The following is a 27,013-nucleotide window of genomic DNA, read 5'->3' as shown; positions in this document are numbered from 1 at the left end:
AAATCTCCTTTTAGTTAAAATTGCAAAAAAATTATCTTAAAAAGTACAATTTGATAGTAAAGTTCTCAATAGTTTCTAAATGAAAACCCCTGTAAATGTAGAAGAACTGTGCTTAAGGCCCAGGAGGGCATAGAAATGAAAGGTAGAAATAAAAGAGTTTCAACTTAAAGGAAAGAAAAGAAAGCTAAACCATCTTATGAAAAATAATTGGAAGCAGATTTCAATAAAGGAAGAGGGATGGAAAATAGACTAATGCCAAAGGGGAACTGAAGACAATGATGTCTGGATTCAGTCATTTGGGAGCTGCCTAGAGGCCACAGCCATTGGCACTCCATAAATTTGTGATGGTGTGCAGCAATAAGTAGGAAGTGCAAACTAGGGGAAAGAGGAGAAGAAAGTGACTGAGTTGCATTGCACCATAAATCCAGGAGTAACATATTCTGTCTACATATGTCAAGGATAAAATTGTGCCTCAAGTTCTTTATTTCATTTGGCATACTTTATTCCCATAAAGAAATACCCTGGAGGGAGTTCATATGGGGACCAAAAAAAATGAGTGTATTACAGAAATGTCGACTAATAGGAAAATTCATTTGACTTTCCTTCTTCCTGTGGTTTTACCACAGGCAGAAATTTCAAGGTAAGGAAGAAGAAAAGAAGAAAGGGAGGAAGGAAAGGAGAAGGGACGGAAAAGGATTCCAGTTTCTGAATTTTTGTGGCATCCTACTGTAAGTGGCAGTAAAAGGGGCTTGTGGGTGTATTTTCCAAGATAAGAATGAATGGATAACATGAGTTCATGTGCTTTCCTGGGAGAGTTGATAGCGATGCTTTTTTTGGAAAAGAAAGGGGATCTCCTCATTTGATAGCCCTGTGATTTGAGCCTGATGTGCTGTTAAGGCTTGGGAAAGGTAGCCCCAGTCAGGGGTCCAATCTTCTGCAATGTGATCCAAGCATAAAGAAGTGCTTCTGTGTGCAGTGGATTCACCATATGCCCACTTAGGAACCCAGCACCAGGTGTAGCTCTTCACCATGCCTAAAATGTGCAAGCAACAGCTGTTCAGAGGTACCCTAACTGGAAATGCCATCTTGGAAAGAAAAGGTGCAGGTTGTCATATTCTTCTCTACAGGATTTTAGAGAGCAATGTGTTTGTGGGTCTGATGAAACAAGAGTTAGATTAAAATGTAGCACCCTATTGAGTATCTGCTCTGGACCAGACCCTGTGGATGATGCTTTTGCGTATTAAATAAGGTTATCAGCCAGGCTCATTGGCTCATGCCTTTAATCCTAGCACTTTGGGAGGCCAAGGCGGGTGGATCACCTGAGGTCAGGAGTTCAAGACCAGCCTGGCCAATATGGTGAAACCTTGTTTCTACTAAAAATACAAAAATTAGCTGCGCTTTGTGGTGCATACCTGTAATCCCAGCTACTCGGGAGGCTGAGGCAGGAGAATTGCTTGAACCTGGGAGGCGGAGGTTGCAGTGAGCTGAGATCATGCCACTGCACCCCAGGCTGGGTGACAGAGCAAGACTCCATCTCAAAGAAAAAAAAAAAGAAAGATTATGTTATTGAATCTTAACAATGACAAATACATCCATTAATGCATATGTTCAAGTTATGAAATGTGAATATTAAAACAGTGGAATAAGCCCTGTTGGAGGGTTTACAGCTTTACACTTCATCACCTACCTGATAAAAACTCAGAGGTGGAGATTTGCTAGTTTCTTAAAGAAGAGGTTGTTTGAATACCCTAATATCTGTAGGTGGACTTTTCTTTGCTTCCTTCTTTATTCTAACTCTACTGATTTTCTCAAATATTCACTGTCAGTCTTGAATACACAAAGCAATGTAACTTGCACCCTACAGGTGATTAAAGTGATCTTCAATGGTAAGTTTGACTGTATGCAACATTTACCTTAGGCTCCGGCTTTAGAACTCAAATCCTCTCCCTTAGGATATGACTTTGCTATATTTGTGTATAGGTTATTTAGATCCTTGGGAATGTCTTGAAGTTTTTGTTTGCTACATACCTAAATGTGTTTCTAACTCCTACATTCTCTCTTATTGTTTCACATATGCTCTTGCTTTGTGGTACATCTTTTTTAGAGACAGGTATCATTTACAAATATATAATACATTAGGCAGAAGGGTGATAACCTTTTAATTTAGCTTCAGGTTTTAAAATTTTATGTATTGCCTTAAGAACAGGGCATGCTGTATTATGTAGTGTTGCTCTCTAACAATGTAGCTAAGCTGTTAAAGACAAGCAGAGCCCTCAGATTCCAGTTGAGGTTAAGTCCACATTTTTCTGGGCATTCTGTCTATATAGAAAAGGAATAAAGCTGTAAGTGCTTATGACTTTCTTAATAATCTTATGCAAGAGGCTTATCATACAAGTTACAAGGTTATTCTTTTATTTTTCTCTTATACCTTTGTTTAGATATGTTGCCAGTGGTTTAAAACTGCATTACTATGTAGCAGCCATTACCTCTTATGTATTTGACACTGACAGACATTTTCACTGCAATGTTTTCATACAAATTTATTAATTACTCAAGCAGTCTTTGAGGTTGTCCCAGACATCAACCTGTGAGTTAATGGTGAAATTTCATTTACAGCAGGCTGAGAGCTCTTGAAAATTTATGGGATGATCAAGTTTATTTCTGCGGTGTGTGTGTTTATGACATGTAAAGGTAACTGAAGTCTACATATGAAATAATCAGCATCAGAATTGGAGGATATTTGTATAACCTAAATAAATCCTGGGGCCCCATGTGGTTCAATCTTAAGATAGCATCGCAAGTGAAATAATTAAAAAATAATTCTAAATTTTATTTTTACCTCTCCAGGAAGTTTGAAAACTATTTTATGCATTACACATGGCAACTGTCCTTAAAATCCCCTGTTATCTTTCTTCTTCCTGGTGATCTTTCTCTCTGTGCTCTGCTCAGAAGCCAGACACTCTCTCTCTCTCTTAATCATTTACCCTTAAATAGCTATGGTAGTTCTCTTAAGTCTGTAGCCTTAGTTTTTTGTTTTTTGTTTGTTTGTTTGTTTGTTTTTAGTTTACTCCTACCTTTCTAATTATTTTTTTCTTATTGTTCACATAATTCTGCATCACAAAAAAAAATTTTTTTTTTTAAGAAAGTGGATGAAGGGGAAAGGCTAAAAAAATAGATTTGTGGGGAAATGGATAGCTTGGAACACTAACGTTTTTACAAAATTTGCCCTTAATATATTTAAACATTGATTAAATACAATTCTTATTAAATTCATTGTTAGAACCAATCTTGGAGTAAAGAATTATGAATTCCTTTGAAAATAAACTTCATATTCAGAATGAATTTAATAAATAGAAGTAGTAGAAGCCAAAAATAATGGGATTTATTAATTTAGAACAAATCTAGAGTAGACTATCAGAAAAAATCCAGCAGATCATATGATTGTAACATAGTTAGTGAATAAATATGCACTCTCAGGGAAAATGATCAGGGGGTCATAGGGGACCACGAATAATAAGGCAGCTATGTAGCGCTAATGAAGAGCAAGCTGAATTCAGAAACAAATCAAGAAAATGAAAAACATTTTCTTTACTTCATATTAAACCTGTATAGACGTTTCTAGTTCTTGTCCTGATTTGAAAAGGATTCAGAAAAATTTCAACTAAGTTTGGAAGATAGTCACAAATATGATTAATTATATATGAAAGGAAAAAGCCAAAGTGTGATTTTTATGAGAAGAAAACCATTAGCTACCTTTGCACTTTCACTTGTGGCATTAAGAAAGAATTGATTTATATAATAGTGAAGCATATTTGGTTAGTCATTGGGGGAAATTATCACATGAAATTAAGTGGCAGAAATTTTTTTAAAAAAAATAGAAAATGTGTTGAATCACATTCTGGGGAAGTCTTAGGAAACAGGTTTTATCATCGGGCCTTTACAACTGTGGAGGCAGGAAAAAGAATGCTGTGGGTTTATGTGTGTAGGGTTTTTTCCTGCCCTAGAGTCAATGATTTTATGAAATACCTAAGAAAATCTATTCCCCAGGATTGTACAAAATACCTTCATTCCTCTTGTTGATATACATGATTTATTTCTTGTTTCTGGAACTTACTACTTCTGCTTTTCACCAAAATTTTAATCGGTTACCTAATCAATAAACTTTTCTCCTGTTTGTCTCATTTAACATTTGGCCAAATCAGAATGGGTGAATAAAATTCTACTAAACACTATAGTATGCGTTTGTAGTATTTATAAGGTATTTGCTAAGCTCTGTATTTCCTTGGAGAGAGTTAACTTTTTCCAACAAAATTATATTAAATCATAAGTGCTCTTGCCCTATTTTGAAATCAGTGGCATGTCTTTAAGATATATATCCAAGCTCTATTTTTCACTGCTATTTCTCCCTCTTGATGACCAGAAATACATACATGCATGCTTGCCTTACCCCTAGAGTGTCAGGATTGAGGTAGCCTGTAAATTAACTTTATTTCTTAGAAATATGCAGCAATCATGTACTCTACCCAGAGCCCTCCTATAGTTACCTGCCTTGGACAAGAAGAGAAGGATGAACACTAGGTCATTCTCTCCTGCTTATCATGGTGTGCTGTGTCTTTCATTAACACAGAGAAAAAGAAATTCATGATAGGCTTTCCTTCATTTCATTTCAAACAAGTATAGGATTTTTACTATGCTTGCAAGAAATTATATACAGTCCATTTGGGGAAGCAGCCTGTGATATCAATAGGTAAGTTTTCTAGTTATCCAGGTGTCCCTGCTGTTAGCCTTTTAAATTTCACTTTGGGAGCAAATGCTCAAAAGTTTCAAAATCCAGCACAAGAACACATAGACTGAAGGAACGTTCTTCTGGTTGCTTTAGAGGGCAAAGCATTTCCAAGACACGCAAGGCTCTTTTGGTTAGGATCAAAGAAATGATAATTTTGTCTCTAGGTGGCATTTATAAGAAACTATTTATAGTGGTGGAAGTCTCTCTCTGGCTGTGTTTTTATTTGGCATTTTTCTAAAAGATAGATTTGTATCTTGATATTGTTGGAACATAATAAGGTACTTATTTCACTTCTCTTTTGTGAGAAAAAAACCTGTCGTATGAGACTTTCCATCCTCTGGAACCACCTGAATGCCTCGGTCAGCTTCATTTCAGCCCCAAAGTCAGAAAGAATTCTCTGTGGTTCCCCTTTTTAGCTTGTGGTTCCCAGTCCTAACTTACCTTCACATTGCCTGGGGAGTTTTTAAACTCCATTCCTACATGAATTTTAAACCGTATTCCTTTCTTTCTGACTTTCTGCAGACAGACCTGATGCACAACCTGCTGTGGAATGCCTCACCACAGGACACTCAAATGCAAATAAATCTTTGGTGTATCTATGATAGATTATATCTATCTCATATATCAGAAAGATGCCTGGTAGATTTGACCAGTCTGGAGATAAGAATAGTGGGGAACCCTAAGTACTTAATAGCACCCCTGACAATTTTAAGGGGTACTTCTAGAGAGAACCATGTCTTCCCAGCTGGGATGGACAGCACAGTAATACGGGTGCTCCTCTGCTCCTAAACCACAGGACTGTGTGTAAAATCTTTTGGATAGCTTAAGCTAATGATTTCTCCTTTAGATATCTTGCCCACATTAACTTGAATGATCACACCTTAATCTTATGTGGACTTTCATTTTTTAAAGGCCTGTCTCCTTTGCCTAGCAAGGAAAAAAAATATATATATATAATATATAATATATATTATATATATAATATATAATATATATATTATATATACTATATAGTATATATATTATATATAAATTATATATACTATATAGTATATATAATATATATAATATATATACTATATATACTATATAGTATATATATACTCATTTAATTTCTCTAGGTTCTTTAATAAGCTTAAGTAACTTTCTTATCTGCTATTTGAATATCAAAGATGTTTTAAATATAAAAAATATCACATATACCTTGAGAAGAAGCCTATGGGTCCTTGGCTGCCTAGTTGACAAAATATCTCAGGTTATGAAAAGTGTTAGCAATGAGTGAATGAAAGAGCATGTTTTAGGGTGTCATTTGGGCTAAGCTAGAAAAGAAGTCACAATCTGAGTTCTTTTTTTTTTCTGGTGGGAGATCAATACTGTCTAGACATGGTCTCATTAGGACTTTACATTGACTAAGGCAGACTCGGATAACAGTGGGACTGTTGGTGAGATATTTGTGTTGCTCGTTACTACAGAGGACTCCAGATTCACTGGTGTCAATTCTGTGCATTCCAGCATCCTTATACTCAACTGTAGGGTTATCTGTGAGGGCAGGATATGCCCACCCATGACTTTGTCAAGATTCTGAAGCCTAGAAGTTTTGGGAACTACTCTCTAGGATGTCCTAACATGCTTGATGACAGTTGTGTAGGCCCTTGGAGCGTCCTTGGAGCACTGGAATTCCCTATGGTCTTCCAAACATAAAACCAGAGATGTAGTTCGACTCACATCTAAAGGCCTCAGCCCATCCCTGAGAGCCAGAAACTTTCCTGACATACAGCCTGCCTATTAATTTCTGCAAATAACATCTTTATGTATGGAAATATCACAGTCATTTTTTTTAATATTTAGTAGCCTTCTCAGTTCTAAGACATTTTTGTCCATTTGTATATTTTTTTTAAATTGAGGAACTTTATGATTCCTCACCTAGGACCAGAACTTAAAAGCCCTGCATCCTTTCCCTTAGGCATTCAGACTGCTAGATATGCTGCTCTGCATGGAATTTTAAATCCTTCATTTGCGGTTTCTTGTTGGCATTTTGCAAGGGACTGAAGCAATGTCTGAGCCACTAGAGGCCAGAGGTGGCCCAGCCCAACCAGGTTTCTGACAGTGAAATAAATATCTGTTATTTGTCCAGTGTCTTCACTTTTCAACTTTGGGCAAGATGAGCATAGACATTGAGAAATAATGCTGTTTATACAAAGGATTACTCATGATAAAAGATCTCTTTCTGGGAATTTAAGTGTTCCGGTACATTAGCATTATTGATTATTTATTCTCTTTCCACATAGTCTACAGATGATTTTAGAATCCCAAGACTATTATTCTCCCTTGTCTAGTGTAATTACCAGAACAGGGAATAATCTAATTAAAAGACAACAAGGATGGGTTCTAATTGTTCTAATAAATTATGTTAACACACAGTGCATGCCGTTACTTTTCAACAGGAATTTATTTAACAGATTGACAGCTTGTCCTTTACTGCCACAATCTTAGATTCCATTTCTTCTAAACAAGGAAACTTACAGTAGGGTAGTTAAATATTCAGAAATCTGTTGGATTGGTAAGAGAATCTAAAGATCCATGTGGTAAATACAGATGAAGAATTGGATTTTGGGTTCTCCAGATAAAATAATGACCCGAAACAGAAAAGGATAAAATAAAGAGGAATAGAGTCTAAAGTAAAAATCAAAAACAGACTGTTGTAATAAGGTAATAAACTTTTCATTTGCTTTTCTATTATCAAGCAAAATGTACATGATAAGATGATACTAACTCATATAATTGCATTTGCTTAATTTTAGACATTTTACACAAATCTCTTAGACACCACATTGAAAACTGCATATATGAGATGGTGCCTTCAATAAAGTCATGTCATGATATGGGCAAAACTTCATTCATTACTGATAGGCCATATGTTTTTAATAGAAAACGTCAGTCTCCTTGCTTATTTGAACATAATTCAGATATAATTTGTCACATAATTATAAGAGGAAGCCCTCAAGGCAATACAGAAAAAGAAGAATGTGGGGAGAAAATAAAATCTACGTAGAGAATGAAGGAAAGTGTACAATCAATTCTAAATAAACAGAGACACTCTTTACCTATTTCAGACAAGCAGATTCCCAGGTTGGCTTGTGTTATTGTCCTTGATATAAAAACCTTTGACATTTAATTAACAAGTTTACAGGTAGGTAGGGATCTTTCTCACAAGGAAAATTGGGGACTTTGTAGGAATAACTTTTCACCTCTGCAGAATTGATTCATTCACATGTCAAGTTCATCACAGAATATGGGGCTGGCAAACATGCAGACTGTAGTTCATATTCTTAAAGCCCACTTATTTTAGAACAGCAGTCATAGAGAGAAAACAAAAAACAAAAGATACATCATGAAAGATGTGAAAATTAGAAGAAAAATCATCTCTAGTAGCAAAGGAATGCCTCCCAATTTCCTCCCTATCTGCATATATCCTGGCCTGCCTGGGTGAGGATTTTTGGCTCCTTCCTCGCTGTCTATTGTATTCTAGTTCACACCTTCATTTCTGATGGGCCACTTTCATGCTTATTTTTCTGTTTTTAAAAATGTGTCATTTCTTTCAAGGCCTTTAGGCTCTGAAGATATCTTTCCCCGAAAGAGGACTGAGTGCTAGAGAGCTCCTCACGGAGCTGAAGGACCCTTGCCACCAGGTCTAAATAAGATCAAGTCCCCTCCAAGAGGCAGCATGAAGGTGGCATGCAGTTTTTAAAAAAAAAATAGTTGGACTGTAAAGGAAATAAAGACGTAGTTAAATAAGCCCTTATGTTATCACATAGACACTTTTTATTCTTCTGTTTATTTTTTTCTGTGTTTTTCTGAAACTACTTTTCACCAGAAGTGTGATAGCAGTTATGTAAATGCAGAAATCTATTCCATTTCATTTCTAGAGCCAACTCTAGATGCTTCTAAGGGGGTGGGGTGAGCTATGTGGCTGGGCAGAGGGTCAGCATAATAAACGGGAGAGGGAGAGGGACAACAAATGAGCTGCAGTCCCTAGAGGTCTTTGGGGACTGGGCATTTCTGGGGCATCAAATGTGAACTTGACATACTGTATGTAAATCTGATTTTTTTTTCTCAGCCACTGGCATTGGAAAATTTTCATTTAGTAAATAATGCAAAATATACATTAAGAAATGTTAATGTTTTGACAGACACTGGCAAATGCCAGGGAATCAGAAGCAACGGGAAAGCTGAAGCACTTCACTGAATGTGCTGCCATCTAGCCATGATCTCATTGCATGCTGCTTCACTCACTGGACACAGAGACACTGAAGTCATTCGGCAGGCAGGATGGAGTGTGTGTAAAATGGAGTGTAGAAGGCAGGGAATCGGCTGAGTCTTTTACTTTTATTGGCCATTAACACATCCTACCAGTCCATAAACTAAATTTTGATACGTATTAGACTAAAGATAATGTTAATAATTCATGGAAAAGCTACTTTAAAAAGAGTGTTATAGTAGCAATCATTGCTTTAAATATTACACTCACCATTTTCGTCTGTTCGGTAGCTCCTCCTGGTACACAGGATAAAGTTTACTCCTTAGTAGAGGATGAGGCCCTCTAGCCCAGCATCCTTCCCTTAGCTGTCTTTTCTACTGCATCTCTTGCTTGTTCCAATGGGTGTTCTATACCTCAGCCAGGCATTCAGTCTCACAGATTCTCAAATGTACCACCTTTTCCGCTTTTCTCAGGGCTTTCGTGCTGGGTTCCCCTTCACCCAGGAAGTCCTTTTACTACCTAACTTTCAGAACCTGGTTCACACATCTCTGAGAAGTTTCCACTGATTCTCTCAAGCAGTGCTGATTCTCTCTGTGTGTCAGCATCGTGACAACTACATACGTGCATTTTTGCACTTATCACACATTATTGTAATTATTTTTCACATGTTTATTTTTTCTGCCAGAATCAGTTTCTTGTAGCCTGGTGACATTTAAATTCGATAGGATCCGGTTTATTGTATTTTTTTTTAGCTCTTCCTACAGGTATTATTTTTGAGTTTCTGCTGAGACTCAGGAACTGAAAGCTTTCAAAGTCCTGAATGCAGATAACAATCAACAGTCAAGCCAGTATCCTATTGCCTGTGAAAATATCCTCAGGAATAAAGGGGAAGTAAAAATATTATCAGATGAAGGAAAACTAAGAGAATTTGTGTTTTTTCTTTGTTTGTTTGTTTGTTTTTCTTTTTGTTTTTGAGACGGAGTCTTGCTCTGTCGACCAGGCTGGAGTGCGGTGGCGCGATCTCGGCTCACTGCAAGCTCTGCCTCCCGGGTTCAAGCGATTCTCCTGCCTCAGCCTCCTGAGTCGCTGGGACCACAGGCGCCCACCACCACGCCCGGCTAATTTTTTGTATTTTAGTAGAGACAGGTTTCACCGTGTTGCCCAGGTTCCTCGCGAACTCCTGAGCTCAGGCAATCCGCCTGCCTCGGCTTCCCAAAGTGCTGGGATTACAGGCGTGAGCCACCACGCCCAGCCGGAAAACTAAAAGAATTTGCATAATTGCATCACTGCACTCTCCAGCCTGGATGACAGGTGAGACTCTGCCTCGAAAGAAAAGAGTTATCTAATTGGAAAGAAGACAATTAAAAATGGATCTCTTCAACATCAGAAAGGAAGAAAAAAACATAGCAAAAACAGTTGTACTCTTGAGAGCTCTAAATTATGTTTGAAGGTTGAAGCAAAAATTGCACTATTCTGATGTGGATGTAAATGCATGTAAAGGAAGTATTTAAGGTAATTGTATTATAAATGGGGAAGATAAAGGGATGCAAAGTGGGGAGATAGGGTTTCTATATGTTACTCAAACTGGTAAAATGATGACACCAGTAAACTGTTTAGTTATAAATATATAAAGTAATACCTAGAGAAACCTTAAAAAAATTATATACAGAAATGCACTGAAAGACACTTTAGATAAATCAAAACAGAATTCCAAAAAGTGTTCAAATAGCTTGTAAGAAGTCTGGGAAAAGAAAACAGAAAACCACAAAGAGAACAAACAGAAAATAAACAAAAAATAAAATGGCAGTGTAAATTCTAAAATATCGATAATTACATTAAAGTTAAATGGTCTAAATATACCACTTATAATACAGGGAAGAGATTAGCAGAATTGTTTAGAAAATATGACCCAACTGTATTCTGTCTATGAGAAGCTCACTTTCAATATAACAATAGACGAAAGTAAAATAATGGGAAAAGATGTATCATGCAAACTTTAATCAAAGGAAAACAAGAGTAGCTGGTTCTTTGAAAAGGTTAATAAAACTGACAGTCTAGCAAGACTGACAAAGAAAAGAGAAAAGACACAAATTACCAATATTGTAACTAGGCAACTTAACTTCCAAATGCATTTTAAAACATTTTTTTCTCTTCTCTTGGTTTTCAAGATACAACCTTGAAAAACTGCAGAAGCCTTTTCCTCAGCCTAGAAATAGGCTCCACGTCCCTCCCTTTTTCACCATATATACTCCCTTCACATTTGTCTAACTATATACTAGTATCTAATTACTGTGCCTTCTTAGAAGTTCCAGGGGCTAATCTTGAGGCAGGCGGAATAAACTTGGAGACCCAGCTGCAGAATTCCAGAGATTACTTCAAGGTGGCTAGTTAAAAACCTGGCCATGGCTGCTCAGGAACTTAAAGCATTCAAAGTCCTGAATGAAATAATAATCAACAATCAAAGCAGTTTCCTACAGCCCGTGAAAATATCCTCAGGAATAAAGCGGAAGTAAAGATATTCCCAGATGTCTTGACTCACCATCCAGGTAGACTGAGACCCAAGATAGCTCCCAGAACAAGACACACAGATATATACTTAGTACAATTCTTGCATGCCTTCCTTATCAAGTGTTCCCTTTTTAAACCCCTGCCTTCCCCCAAAATCAAAGTGATTGCTTTGGGCGGGAATCTGACCATTTCCCCTTTACTGGTTTTAGTAAAATGACTTTCTTTCTACTAGACCTCACTCTTGTTAACTGGACTCTGTAAACAGTGGGCATCTGGACCTGCATTTGGTTACAATATCAGGAATGAAAGAGGAGATATCACTATTGACCCTGTAGACATCAAAAGGATAATAAAGAAATGCCATGAACAACTCTACACACATAAATTTGGCAACTTAGATGAAATGGGCCACTTCCTCAAAAACACAAATTCCTACCATTCACCTATCATGAAATAGATAATATTTAAAAGCCCATAACTATTAAAAATTGAATTAATCATTTAAAAACTCCCTGAAAATAAATATTTAGGCCCAGATGGCCTCACTGGAGAATTTTACCAAACATTTAAAGAATAATTAATAGGAATTTTATACAGTCTCTTCCAGAAAATAGGAGAGAACCCTTCGCAATTCATTTTAGGAAGCTGGTATTACTCAGATATGAAAAACAGAAAAAACAGTGCAAAAAAGAGAAATATATACCAATAACTGTCATAAATAGAGACACAACAATCCTGAACAAAATATTAACAAACAGGATTCAGGCTAAAAGAATAATATACCATGACAAAATGGAGTCTAGTCCAGCAATGCAAGGCTGGTTCCACCACTCCTATTCAGTATAGTGCAGGAAGTTCTAATCAATGCAATAAGGCAAGAAAGGGAAATAAAAGGCATACAGATGGAAAGAAAGAAAACTGTTAATATTTGCTGATGACATGATTTTCTACACAGAAAACCCTAAGTGATCTACAAAGACGAAAAAACACAAAACCAACTCTTAAAACTAGTAAGTGGCTGGGTGTAGTGACTGATGACTGTCATCCGAACACGATGGGAGGCCAAGGCAGGAGGATTGCTGGAGCCTAGTTCAAGACCAGCCTGGGAAATATGGAGAGACCTCATCTCTCCTCAACAACAACAAATGAACCAGGCCTGGTGGTGTATGCCTGTCATCCCAGCTACTTAGGAGGCTGAGGCAGGAGGATGGCTGAAGCTCAGGAGGTTGAGGCTACAGAAGGTTGTGTTTGTGCCAATACCTGTGTGCCACTGCACTCCAACCTGGGTGGCAGAGTGAGACCCTATCTCAAGCAAACAAATGAAAAACTAATAAATGAGTTCATTAAGGTGGCAGGATATGAGATAAACATTTAAATTATCAATTGTATTTCTTTATACTAGCAATGAATCTGTGGACACAAATTTTAAAAATATAGTGCAATTTGCCTTAGCTCAAAAATATGAAATACTTATATAAATCCAATAAAACATTTATAAAACTTGTTTGTTGAAAACTATATAATGTTGATGAAATAAATTTTAAAAATGTAAATAAATGGAGAAAAATATTGTGTTCATGATTTGAAAGTCACGGCATAGTAAAGATACCGATTCTTCCCAAATTGATATACAGGTTTAAAGCAGTTCCTATCAAAAATCTCAGGAAGATTTTTTTTCATATATAGATGACATTGTTCTAAAATTTATACAGAAACAAAGGGACTAGAGTAGCTAAAACAATTTTGAAAAAGAAATAATAAAGTGGGAGCAATCAGTCTACCCAGTTTCAAGAAGTATTGCATAGTTACTATGTGGCTATCCATGGAGTGACAGAAACATAGATCAACAGAACATAATAAAGAACCCTTCTTTTAGAAGGAGAAGGCACTAGAGAAAAATCTTTGGAATCTCTGGCTAGGGAAAGAGTTCTTAGATTTGACATAAACACAATCCATAACAGGAAAAAAATGATATATTGGTGATATATTGGACTATATCAGAATTAAAACTTTTGCTTTTGCACCGTGAAAGAGTTGTTTTTTTTTTCTTTTCTTTTCTTTTCTTTTTTGAGACAGTGTCTCACTCAGTTCCCCAAGCTGGAGGGCAGTGGCACGATCTCGGCTCACTGCAACTTCTGCCTCCCAGGTTCAAGCAATTCTCCTGCCTGAGGCTCTGTAATAGCTGGGACTACAGGTGCATGCCACTGTGGCTGGCTAAGTTTTGTATTTTTTTTTCTTTTTAGTTCAGACTGGCTTTTGCCGTGTTGGCCAGGTCTCAAACTCCTGACCTCAAAAGATCCACCCTCCTCGGCCTCCCAAATGCTGGTATTACAGGTGTGAGCCACCACGCCCGGCCTAAGACCCTTTTAAGAGAATGAAAAGAATAACTACAGGCTGGAAGAAAGTATTTGCAAACTACATATCTGACAAAGGACTAGTATTTAGAATATATAAAGAATTTTCAAACTCAACAGTAAAAAATCCAAGCAACTCAATTAGAAAATAGGTAAAAGTCATGGCCAGACATTTTACTGAAGAGGTTATACAGATGGCAAATAAGCACATGAAAAGATGTTCAACATTATTTAACCATCAGGGAAATGCAAATCAAAACCACAATGAGTTATCACTATGAACATATTGAAATAACTAAAATAAAAGATAATGATAACAACAAATTCTGGTGAGGATGCAGAGAAATTGTGTTACTGGTGAGAATGTAAAATGTTATAGCCACTCTAGAAAATGGTTTGGCAGTTTCTTACAAAATTAAAAATGCACTTATCATACTCCTGGGCATTTATCCCAAGTAAACAAAAGCTTATGTTCACACCAAAACCCATACATGAATTTTCATAGAGCTTTATCTGTAATAGCCCCAAACTGGACACAACTCAGATGTCCTTTATTGGGTGAATGGTTAAGCAAACTGTGGTCCATCCATACCATCGAATACTACTCAGCAATGAATTATTAATACATGAAACTACTTGACTGAATCTTCAGGGAATAGATTAAAGGGGAAAAAAACACAATACCAAAAGATTACACACTGTACGACTCCACTTGTATAACATTTTTCAAATGAAAAAATTATATAAATGGAGTACAGATTTGTGGTTAAAAGTTAAGAAGGGGTGGAGTGGGAGGGAAGTGGGCGTGGCTATTAAAGAGCAACAGGAGGATCCCTGTGATGGACACATTCTGTGTTTTGACTGTGTCATTGTCAATATCTTGGTTGTGTTACTGTGTAATAGCTTTCCAAGATGTTACCATTGAAGGGAATTGGATAAAGGGCATATGGACCTTCTCTGTATTTTTTCTTACAACCTTCATGTGAGTCTACAATTATTTCAAATAAAAAATGTTAGTTAAAAAAGGGGAGGGGAATATGAACAAAAATCATAGAGGAGAAGGTCACAGAATACAATTGTAGAAGCTGCCTTAAAAGGCCAGGGACTGATTTAAAAGGGGGAGAGAAACGGTAAAATCTAAACTGAGATTCTAGAACGTGTCAGGAATTCATGGCACTGTAAATGTATGAAAGTGGGAATGAAGGAATATTAAAAGAACATTGAAAGGATGACAAATAACTGCTAATCAGTCCCCAGAGTTCTTGCCCAACCCGCATAACCTGGGAACTGCCTCTCCCAACTGCCTCCCTCCCTACTTCCCCAGGAGGAAGACTGGAGGGGTTGGACCAACTACAGGGCTCGTGATTGGAGTCACCATGCATAGCCGAGGATGGGTATAATGATGAAAATGGGGGCTTAAGTGAAAGACAATATGATGGGGCTTCTGCTCTTTCCCATACTTAAATCTCAGAACAATGGCACCCAGGCTTATACCCCTAAGGCAGGAGATTGAAAGACATCTTTCTGGGGAATTTGACCAGCCCAAGGAAAGAGACCTATAAATATCAACAACCAGGGCTTTTCTAAGCCAATCTTTCTAGAACTGTGTTGTCTAATATGGTAGCCACTAGCAACATATATGGCTACTGAGCATTCAGACTAATCAGGTTAGTCTGATTTGAGATGGGCCTTAAATGTAAAGTACACGCTGAATTTTGAATGCTTAGCATAAAATCTCCTATTAACTTTTATTAACATGTTGAAATAATATTTTTGATATATTGGGTTAAGTAAAAGCTATTATTAAAATATTTTTTAAAATGAATAAGAGACTGAATTTCTTCCAGATTGAAAACAGGAAAAACGACTTTTAGGGTGCCTCTGTGCTTTTTTTTTTATTAATTGATTTAAAGCAGCACAAAGGGAGTGATTAGCCAGGAAGGAGAAAAAATAGTTGTGACCACATATGTCTGACATACCTGATGTATCTCTTTATTGCTGGAGTCTATTGAAATTGGTTTTTTTAAAGGCACAATCTGCGGAATGACAGTAGGCAGGTTATCTGGGCATCCCTATGTATTTCATCCTCCCAAGTTTATGTTAAATTTGTTACTTTGGGTGAGAGTGACATAGACATTGGGCATGGCAAGGAGGTTCTTTATGTATCTGTAGGAGTGCCTCCAATATGTTTTGGGTTGTCCAGTGAGTCATTCTGTCTGGATCAGAATCCAAGATCTGCAACTTAGTAACTGTGATTAGGTCAAGTAATTTAACTCTCTTTGCCTCTGTTTCCTCTTTGGTAAAACAGGAATCAAAACAATAGAACTCTTTTTTTTTCTTTTTGTCTAATTGTATTCTTATACAATTAGATAAAAAGTACAAAATAATAGTACTTTTAGGGTCATTGTGAAGATTGCATACTTTAATGTGGGGAAAAAAATGCTTAGATGGTGCCCAGCACATAATGAGCATTATATAAATGCTGCCTATTATTATTATTATTACTTGGGGCTAAGGGCTCTAGTATTATCTCTGATCCTTAGGCCAGCTTGTAAGGTAAGTAGTGTTGTTATCTAAGATTCTGAGGCTTAGAGAAGAAGCTGCTCAACTGGGCTACAAAGTCACTTCAAAAACCTGAGATTTTTTTCCATTATACAATCATGTCTCATAAATCTTAGCGCCCTATTGCTGAAAGAAGCCTTTTAGATCATCCTAGGAGGTTTCTGAACTTGTCTGCAGAGTGAGTGGTTAAGGGTTGGGCTCTGGGGTCCAAAAAAATCGTGTTTGAATCCTAACCCATCACTCAGAGCAGCTGGGTGGCCTTGGACAAACTCTTCAACTGCTTTTCTCTTATGTGGTGTCTCCCTCATAGGTTGTTAGGATGATTAAATTAGATAATATATGAAAAGTTCTTGGCATACTAAGTGTTCCATAATTATTAATTTTTATGATTATGGTTTTATTGTAAATATGAACTAAGTCTGAAGCTGGTGGCAGAGGTACAACCCGAACTCTGGCAGGTCTTTTTATTCAGTGCTCTCTCGTCTCCATTTTGCTATCTAATTGGTTAGTTTTTATTCATCCTTTTAGAGTCTACATTTATAAAGTCAGGGGTGTTAGTGAAGATTTTAGAAGAACATTTTCCAAGAGTTTTTTTGAACTGCCAAGTCCAGAGATTTAGGATGTACCTTGGTGCTGAAGTAATTGGCTCTCTTAGTCTTGCATTATAAGAAGTTCTCTTTCAGAGTATAAGGTTGAGAACCATGACAAGAACTCTCACATTTTAGTAATTGCTTTATGGAATAACTTACCTCCTAAAAACATATGTTTTTCAGCTTCAACTCGTTCCTTTCCTTTCTGTGCCATTTTGAGAATCTCCTCATTATATATAATCACAATCCTATGTTCTGAGTTTCTCCTTTTAACTATTTCCTCAAGTGCCATCACTTAATAATATTTTCTTTTCTGTTTATCAACTAGTTGGGGAAGTGATATGCTTGTTAGTACTGATGAGTTTCTTAGGAAAATACAGAAATAATTTAATCTTAAAGATTTTCTATCTGTCAGAGAATCTGTCATAAAAGATGCCTGAAGCAAGCTGCGCAGTATTTACTGCCCTTATATCACACCTACACACAGTTCACGATTGGAGATTAATTCAGAAATTCTCATTAATATGTTAAGCTAAGGACAAGGATGAGATGTTTTAATACTTCCATAAATGCAACATTTGTTTTGTGTGTGTGTGTGTGAATTGGATTGCTTTGCTGTAAACAAGGCAGATCTCTACTTTGCTCTAATATCGATAATGTAGGTGTCTTCCAAATTTCTTTTAAATTGATTTCTCCTATTCCCGATAGTTAGCCAGATAGGCCATATTATAGCTTTTTGCTCTCCTAATGTGGAAGAAACCAAAGGACTAATAGTTTTTCCAAAATAACTGAGAGAACATTAGGATATAGAATTACAAATATATTTCCATTTTGTCATAAAGAAGCTTAATATTTTTCCCTGTTGCTTAGACATTAATTAAAACTGTGACATTTCTCTTATTTTTACTAGCACCAGAAAAAGAAAGGTAAATATTTTGTTACAAGAATCTTATTCCCTGAGAGAAATCTCTAATGGTACCTTATATTTCACTTACCACTCTCTTCTTTTGGTTTATGTGGTGCTTCTGTTTGGTTATCGGGCTGCTTTACAATGAAAATCATGCTAAACTTTTCAGCCACTTTTTTGAGTTCTTTCCTCTGAACCTGGAGACTAGAGAAAAGTAAGTGTAGGGAAGGAAAAATAATTTTCTCTTTACCCTTTATGGTCCTTAGGTTGGGATAGACCCAGAAACAAGAGAAAAACAAACAGAAGTTAAAAATATGTGTATCTCATGTACACGTGGAAGATACCCAGAGATATGAATAAATCTCAAAGAGGTGGCTTTGAGATCAGGCTCAAATACCATTGTCCACTGAAAGAAAAAAAAGAAGGGTATGGGGGATAGTCAGTTGTGGAGGGATGCCCAGGAAAAGTATGGTAAACATGAGTAAGGTTTGTTATGCAGATTTAAGTTGGTGTCTTCTCCATTGGTAAGAGTCTCTAGTGATTTGGTCATCCTTCTCTTCCTGGTACAGAAAGGGAGACACCCTTATGAATAGAAATTTCCTTTATAGATGTAAAATCCTTTTACAAAAAGGTAACTTCTATTCTGTTTTCAGATCTTCTCCTGTAGCTGCAGTCTCTCAAAATAATCAGCTCAAAATAATCCTTATGCTAAAGAAGGATGTTGTGGGGAGGCATATTCTGATCTACCGAGTTTCAGTTCTTCCCTCCTTCTAATGGAGCCCAGGTTGAACCAGGAAAGCTTTATATTCTTCATCCATCTGACAATCAGAAGTTATTAAATGCTTTCCATCCAGCACCATGTAAGGTACCACGAGTACTACAGAAAGCACATTGGACAATTCCCAGATCTCAAGAAACTTGAGATTTCTTTTCCTTGTTTTCTTTTACTTTTTTCTCCTCTTCTAATAACTTTCCAAATAATTTGAGGCTGTTTACTAAATTAAAGGTAGTCTACAAATAATAGAACAATTAATCATGAAAGAGAAACATGACCATCTTTAGTAGTATAAGTTGGTAGGCCCATGGAATAAACTAAATTTGGTTGTAGATATCCAGCAACTAAGAAGAAAGGGAATTATTTGGCTTATGTGACATTCCTTGTGTGACCAGAGAAAGCATTCCAGTTTTTCCATGCAGGTGAAATCTCTCTGTGATCAAACCCAGAGGGGTAATTTATTGGTTACAAAGTAAATATTGACTTTGGTGTGGTTTTCAAACATAGTAGTAGGTGTTGGGAGGTAAGGGTGCAGGCATGGATCATATCTGTCTTTACTATGGTGTTTCTAGAGTTTGGCACAGTGCTTGGCTCATAGTAGGTGCTTGTCACATAGTTGTTAGATTTAATTGAGCTATTCAGTAGATCATTTTGCAATGACTTTTGATAACAATGATAAAGTGCTGTATACTCCATGCCTTTGAATATTGTTGTGTCTCTCTCAAGAAAGCCATCATTCCATCCCTTGTTCTCCTTCTCATCCTTCAGGTCTCAGGTTTAACTTAAGTTCCTTTGTTTTAGTATCTCTTAGAGTGATCTGCTCCTTTGTTTTTGTTTGTTTGTTTGTTTGTTTGTTTGTTTTGAGACAGCATTTCACTTTTGTTGCCCAGGCTGGAGTGCAGTGGCACGATCTCGGCTCACTGCAACCTCTGCCTCCCAGGTTGAACTGAATCTCCTGCCTCAGTCTCCCAAGTGGCTGGGATTACAGGCACCCGCCGCCATGCCTGGCTAATTTTTGTATTTTTAGTAGAGATGGGTTTTTGCCATGTTGGTCAGGCTGGTCTGGAACTCCTGACCTCAGGTGATCCACCCACCTCACCTCCCAATGTGCTGGGATTACAGGCATGAGCCACCATGCCTAGCCTGCTCCTTTCTTTTAGACCTATTCCCTGAGTTTCAAAGGTTTCACTTCCTATGGGAGCCTTTGACTCATGCCCGTCTCCCCAGTAGCTTCCAGGAGGATTAGATCACCTTTGTACCCTAGCCCCTAGCATATGTGCCTGGCACATATAACAAAGTATAAATACTTTGTTAAATGAACAAAAGTAATTAATTACTAAACAATGTAGTGAGTTGTGCTTTTAATGAGCTTTGAAGGAAAATTGAATAATGGATTAAAATGAAAGTAAGGTTAAATATAATAATAATGATGACAATGATAATGATGATAAAAAAGGTGAATTCTAATCATGTGCCAGGTTCTTTACATAAATTATCTCACTGAATCCCCCTAATAACTTAATGAGGAAGCCAAAGTTATTATCCTTATTTTACCAAATAGGAAAATGAGCATGGAGAAGACTGATGATTACTTGGGTACAATCATGCACCTGTTTGGTTGGTAGAGCCCAGGATTCAAACCCATGTCCTTAACCACTAACCAAAATATATCCCTATGCTATTTTACTAAAGCATTCTCAAGTCCACAATCTGGAGGAACAGAATTATCTGTCCTCATGTGTCCTGAGTAGTGTGACAAGTTACCCTGTGACAACCCAAAATAGCAACAGTCCCCCATCATTTCACAGTGAGGCTTCAGCCTTACTTCTGTCCAGGAACAGAAAATGTAGCAGCAGAGGCCATATGATTCTTTCCTTTCACTATCAGTGGAGCTGGAGAGAGATGTTCTTATCACCCATCCCATTTTAGTGCACAGCCCCCTAGCTGAACGCCCTTTGCTGCAGTTCCATTTATAAGGAGTATCACATACTTCATTTGTTCATTTGAAAACCCGATGTTTATTGCAGTGCAGAGCAGCCACATTATTATAAGTACTTACTCAGACAAATTAAATGATTCAGTGTAGTAGCTCTGAAAAGTCTAATTTTCATGTGTGGAATCATGTTTATCGACACTCAAATTCAAAGGCGCAAAATAGCATATTTACGTTGGTAACTTATTCATAATATTCCTTTTCTACCGTGCTCGTTTTATTGTTAGAAACCAATCCAAATCCCATTTTTAGGATGACACGTACAAAAGGATGATATTCAACTATTGTAACTGTGATGGAGGCCAAGCAATGAGAGCAAATCCAGCATTCTACTGGTGCCTCCTGCCTTCTAGTTTCATGTATTGGGATTTGGGGATGGCCAGATTTTTCTTTGAAGGTTTGGTTGTTTCTTTTTAAACATACAATGTTGACCCAGGAGGAAGTATTCAGGTCACTTTGGGCTTTCACTTCATGATTACTGAACTTTCCTGCAAACTTTTTTGCCTTCACAGACTCTCTCTCCAGGAAGAGAAGGAACATTCTTCACAATTCTAGCCCCTTTCAAGAATGACCTCCTTGGCTCAAAGAGGATCTTGCAGTTATTAGCAGCAAAAATGAATTATCCTAAAGCAAACTCTTTTTTTTTTTAAGCAAAGTTTTCATTTTGTGGGGGGAAAACCTAATCTCAAGTCCTAGAACATGGAAGGTTAACGACCAACTTGCTTTAAAGAGAGACATATGACAAGCAAAATTGCCAAATCTGCTGAAGAACTAATCAAGAATATTGTTCCCTTGATTCTAGAAAATTGCAATGTGCTTTTAAAAAGGTTGAAAAGATGTCCATGGTGTACTCTTGGTTTACTTTGTCTGATAAATGTGTGTTCCTGTGTCCTGTAGTGTTGGTGGTTCCAGGGCCAGTGGGGATGCGGTGAAGACCATGGCTGCTTCTGGTGTTCTGGTGTTCCCCTGGCAGAGAGCCCCTTGTCATTCCAAATGACAGATGGTTCCCTCTGCGGGCTGAACTGAAATTCAGCCCTCCACTCTGAGACAGTCTGCGAGGAATCACCAATGGTCACGCTGATTATTAAAACATAGTTTTGAGTTTCATCCTTAAAAAACTAACCTCGACCAGTCTGACCAACATGGAGAAACCCCATCTCTACTAAAAATACAAAATTAGCCAGGCGTGGTGGTGCGCACCTATAATCCCAGTGACTTGGGAGGCTGAGGCAGGAGAATCGCTTGAACCTGGGAGGCAGAGATTGCAGTGAGACGAGATTGTGCCATTGCACTGCAGCCTGGGCAACAAGTGTGAAAGTCCATCTCAAACAAAACAAAACAAAACAAAACAAAACAAAAAAACTAACCTCATCTATCCCCATCTATGATTAGCGATTAGCTTAAGTGCAGTCCAGAACTGGTAACTCCCTTCCTTCCTTCCTTCCTTCCTTCCTTCCTTCCTTCCTTCCTTCCTTCGATCCCTTCATCCCTCCCTCCCTTTCCTCCTTTCTTTACTCCCAGAAAACAAAAAAGCACAGATGAGCACAAAAACTAGTGTAATGATCATCTGTATTCTCAATATCCCAAAACGAGTATCTGTTTTTGTTTGCTCAGATTTGCTTCCAGTGTTGTTTTTTTCCTTTTTAAAGAAGTTACTGATAAAACCAAATCATTTTCACCAATAATGTCCTGTCCTTCCCTCCACCCTCCACTTTCTTTGCTGCCTGTACCCCTGCCTAAAATTCCCTACCATAAATTTGGGATGTATTTGACTAGTCCATTGTTTATACTTTTACATACATATATGTGTATCCACAGCAGCAGTTCCCAACTTTTTGGCACCAGGGACTGGTTTTGTGGAAGATAATTTTTCCATGGATGGGGAGGTGGGGGGTATGGTTTTGGGATGAAATTGTTCCACCTCAGATCATCAGGCGTTAGGGTCTCATCATAAGGAGCAGGCAACCTAGATCCCTTGCATGCACAGTTCACACTAGGGTTCCCGCTCCTATGAGAACCTAATGTCCCCGCTGATCTGACAGGAGGTGGAGCTCAGGCGGTAATGCTCACTTGCCTACCACTCACCTCCTGCTCTGTGGCCTGGTTCCTAACAGGCCACAGACTGGTACTGGTCTGCCGCCTGGGGGTTGGGGACGCCGACCTACAATGAATACATACTATTGTGTTTGTATGTTAACATTTTCCTTTGTGTTGCTTTTCTGCCCATGACATTTATGAAACATCCACACTGATGCCTATAAAACCAATCTATTCTTTTTAACAGCCATATGTCCTTTAATCATATAAATATAGCATATTTTATTTACCAATTTGCCTTTAAGGGTGACTTTTAGGTCATTTCCAAGTTTTGTTATACTGATTTAGTATATGTCCCCTTATATGTATGTTTCTTAGCCCTGGTATACCCCCCAAGAAGAGTTACTATGCCATGGCATATGTGTAGTGTCACTTTTGGTAATACAGTAAAATTGCTCAATAGAATAATATACCAATTCATGATTCCACTGGAAGTAAACTAGAATAATATGCTATTTTTTCTCGTATCTTGGACAACACTGAATTGTGTCAGTCTTTTTCATATTAACTAGTCTGATAGAAATAAAGTAGAATCCCATTATTTTCATTTGCATTTTCCTCATGTTTAGTGACAGTATTAGTCAGTTTTCGTGCTGCTGATAAAGACATACTGGAGACTGGGCAATTTACAACAGAAAGAAGTTTAATGGACTTACAGTTCTATGTAGCTGGGGTGGCCTCACAATCATGGTGGAAGGCAAGGAGGAGCAAGTCACATCTTACAGGGATGGCAGCAGACAAATAGAGAGCTTGTGCAGAGAGACTTCCATGTTTTAAACCATCAGATCTCTCGAGACTTATTCACTCTCATGAGAACAGCATGGGAGAGACCCACCCCCATGATTGAATTACCTCCCACCAGATTCCTCCCATGACACATGGGAATTGTGGGAGTTACAATTCAAGGTGAGACTTGGGTAGGGACACAGCCAAACCATATCAGTGAGGTTGAGCTGCTTTTCTTATGTCCATTGTCCATTGTTCCTTCTTTGAATCACGATTTAAAAAAATATTTATTTGTTTACCTTTTTCTTTTTGTTGATTTTAGGAGTTCCTTATATATTCTGGTTACTTATTCCCTGTCTGTTAAACATGTTGCTAATATCTTTGGCTGGTCTGGCATTTGAGAAGATAATTTATTCAGATGATCAGTACAGTTAAGTTGTTACAGTTTCTAATTTAATTCTATGTACTATCAAGAAGTCAGGCGTATCTCTACCTGCAATCTATTGCAAATCCTTTTGGATCTGCTTTCAAAATATTTCGCATAGGACTGACCAGTTTTCACTCTCCTGTGTGCTACCTGGCTAGCACCTTTATTCACCAGGATAACTGCAGGAGCCTCCTAAGTGGCCTTGTTCTTCAGTTTATTCTTACCGAATAGCCAGAGAGAGCTTATTAAAATGTAAGTCAGATCTTGGTTCACCTCTGCTCAGAAGTAGGCAATGGCTTCCCACCTTGCTCCAAGTAAAAGCCTAAGTTCTTAGAGTGGCCCATAAGGTCTAGCACCCTCCAGCTCCTTGTTATCACTCTGACCTGGTTTCCTGCCACTCTCCCCTGGCTATTCCAGCCACACTGGCCTCCCTGCTGTTCTAACATACAAACATGCACCTGCCTGGGAGGTTTGTACTTTCTGTTCCCTCTGCCTAGAATTTCTTCATCCAGAACCATCATCATGGCTGTCCTCTGCACCTCAAATCTTCCCTGAGACATTGTCTTTTCAGTGAGATCTTTCCTGATCTCCTTGCTCAAAAATGCAACAATCTCCCCAAACACACTGTATTGATTTCCTAGGGTGGCAGTAACTAAGTACCATATACTGAGTGGCTTAAAACAATGGAAACTTATTGTCTCATAGTTCTGGAGGCTACAAGTCTGAAATCAAAGTGTCACCAGGGCCATGCTCCCTCTGAAATCTGCAGGGGAATCTTTCTTTGACTCTTCCTAACTTCTAGTGATTTGCTGGCAATCCTTGGCTTGCAGCTACGTAACTCCAATCTCTACCTTTGTTCTCACATGGCGTTCCTTCCCCTCTGTGTCTCTGTGTCTTCATGTGGTCATCCTCTTATATCCAATCATATTGGATGAGAGGCCTGCCCACCGAACTCCAGTATGACTTCATCTTAACTTAAATAATTATATCTGTATCAATTCTGTTACCAAATAAGGTCACATTCTAAGTACTGAGGGTTAGGACTTCAACATATCTTTTTTCCTGATGGGGAGGGGTTGGGGGAACAGAATTCAACCCATAGTACTCACCATCTCCCTTCCTACTTTGTGTTTCTCCAGAGTCCTTAGAACTATTTAACCAATCATGTATTTTACATATGTATTTTGTTTGTTTGTCTCCTCTACCAGAAGGTAGGCAGCATGATGGCCCGATCTTGTACTATTATGTTCACTGCTATAGAGAATACTGCCTGACACCTTAGTAGAATCTCAATAAATACTTGTTAAATGAATGATCATCTGCTTTCAATTACTACATTGAGCTGACTATGTAACATGATGTAGACCAAGATTATTAGATTAAAAAAGGAAACGATTACCTCTAAATGAGATCCTAGGGAATGAATTGGTGTTTACGATATTTTTATTTCAAAGAAGTGTATGTGACAGAAACCCAGAGGTAGAGGTTACAGCAGTGAGGAACCAGCCAGTTGGGGGATTAGTGCGTTGTCATTGAGTGATTTATGAGCAGCAAGGTCTCAATAGCCTCCCTGTCACTTGTTTACTTTGGGGTTATCCCTGCAAGTAAGGTGGGTCATGGGGCTTTCACTTTGCCCTAGCATCTAACATGTGCCAGAAACTGTGCTTGATACTGTATTCTCATTTAGAAAAAAAAAAATCCTCTTCATAAATGTACGCTTCAAATATTATTATACCTGTTTGATAGAGATGCAAAGTGAGGCTCAGTGAAGTTGAGCAGCTACATAGGATACAGAAGTAGTAAACACATTACTAGGATTCAAACTCAGGCCAGTGGGACCAAAAAAACCCATGTTTCTTTGCTTGTCAGATTCCTTCAGATTCTGTGGACACCAGACTTTCCAAGGAAAGTGAATAAACTGGCCCACACAGGGCACTTCAGGCGGATGACTTGGCATAGACCACCAGAAAACCAGAGAAAGACTCTTCCCACCAGACTCACGGGTCAGCCTCATCTTTTTGCAAAATGGAAAGCCCCAGTGCCAGGACTTTCCAGTTCTTGAGGAGGATCAGATGATGTGGCTGAAACAACCCTGGACTAGGAATCAGAAATGAATAATTAAGGCATGGTTCTGCCCCTTTTCTTGTGTGATCATGTATGAACCACTTACACCCTTTTGAGCCACAGTCTCCCATGTACAGATTAATGACAATGCCTGCAAAAATCACATATGTACCTTCATTCTGCCCTTTTAACAATACCTGTGTGGCAATGCTCAGTATTCATGTTGAATGTTCCTAATGAAATTGTACCTAGAGCCATCTGGATCACTGCTGAAATAATCATCTGAATTTCTTGTCCTTGGTGTAGGTATCCTAGGAATACCTGCCTGCTTAGACCCTCTATAAAAGCTCTGTGCATCCTGCCACTGAGAACTCCGAAGAGGTAGCAGTCTTCTGAAAGGTAGGTTTACTTAATTTTGATTTTTTTTTTCAAAGAGTTTGAAATAATTGACCTGCTATGAGTATCCTTATAATAGTAGTAATGTTCCTATGTACATGTAAAATAGAACTTTTAAAACGGTAAAATTTCAGGGCTAGATTCCCTTGGAGAATTTACCCTCTTTCGACTTCTATTTGTAGCTGCCATTTTAAAAATTGGGGTATAAATATTATGTCAGTTAAATAAAAGAATGATGACTTCACTTTCTGAAGAAAGCATTCCCCTTCTTTTCCATGAAATGTAGCTTACCTGTTACCTGACTGACATGCCATTATATTATCCTCCCCCCAGCAGTTACACATATTTAATAATTTTTACGTGTAAAAAGTAAGGTTAAACAGTTACAAAGTCAGGTTGTTATGTTTTGCATGACTTCGAGAATGCTAGTGGAATGGAAATAAAGTTAGGAGCAGCAGGAGGAGGCTCTGTTGAAACAGATCTCCTTCAGTGGCATGGTACTGTTCATGGTCAGAGGAAGTCCTGGGGCATATGCTGGGACAGACAGTGAAGGGTAGGTCTTACGAAGAG

The 27,013-nt window shown here is 37.9% G+C and overlaps 1 protein-coding gene across 9 annotated transcripts in view; it reads left to right on the top strand.

Moving 5' to 3' along the window:
* FHIT (fragile histidine triad diadenosine triphosphatase) overlaps nt 1-27,013 on the top strand; it is a 1,510,123-nt gene that overhangs the window by 407,695 nt on the left and 1,075,415 nt on the right. For all 9 annotated transcript variants that reach the window (XM_055383480.2, XM_055383484.2, XM_055383482.2 and 6 more), the window contains exon 4: nt 26,354-26,446. The gene's annotated coding sequence lies outside the window, so the exon portion shown is untranslated. The remainder of the gene's footprint in view (nt 1-26,353; nt 26,447-27,013) is intronic.

The sequence above is a fragment of the Gorilla gorilla genome, chromosome 2, assembly GCF_029281585.2.
Source record: "Gorilla gorilla gorilla isolate KB3781 chromosome 2, NHGRI_mGorGor1-v2.1_pri, whole genome shotgun sequence".
NCBI lineage: Eukaryota > Metazoa > Chordata > Mammalia > Primates > Hominidae > Gorilla > Gorilla gorilla.
Note: the sequence above shows the minus strand (reverse complement) of the source record. Positions and strands in the feature narration are given on the sequence as shown.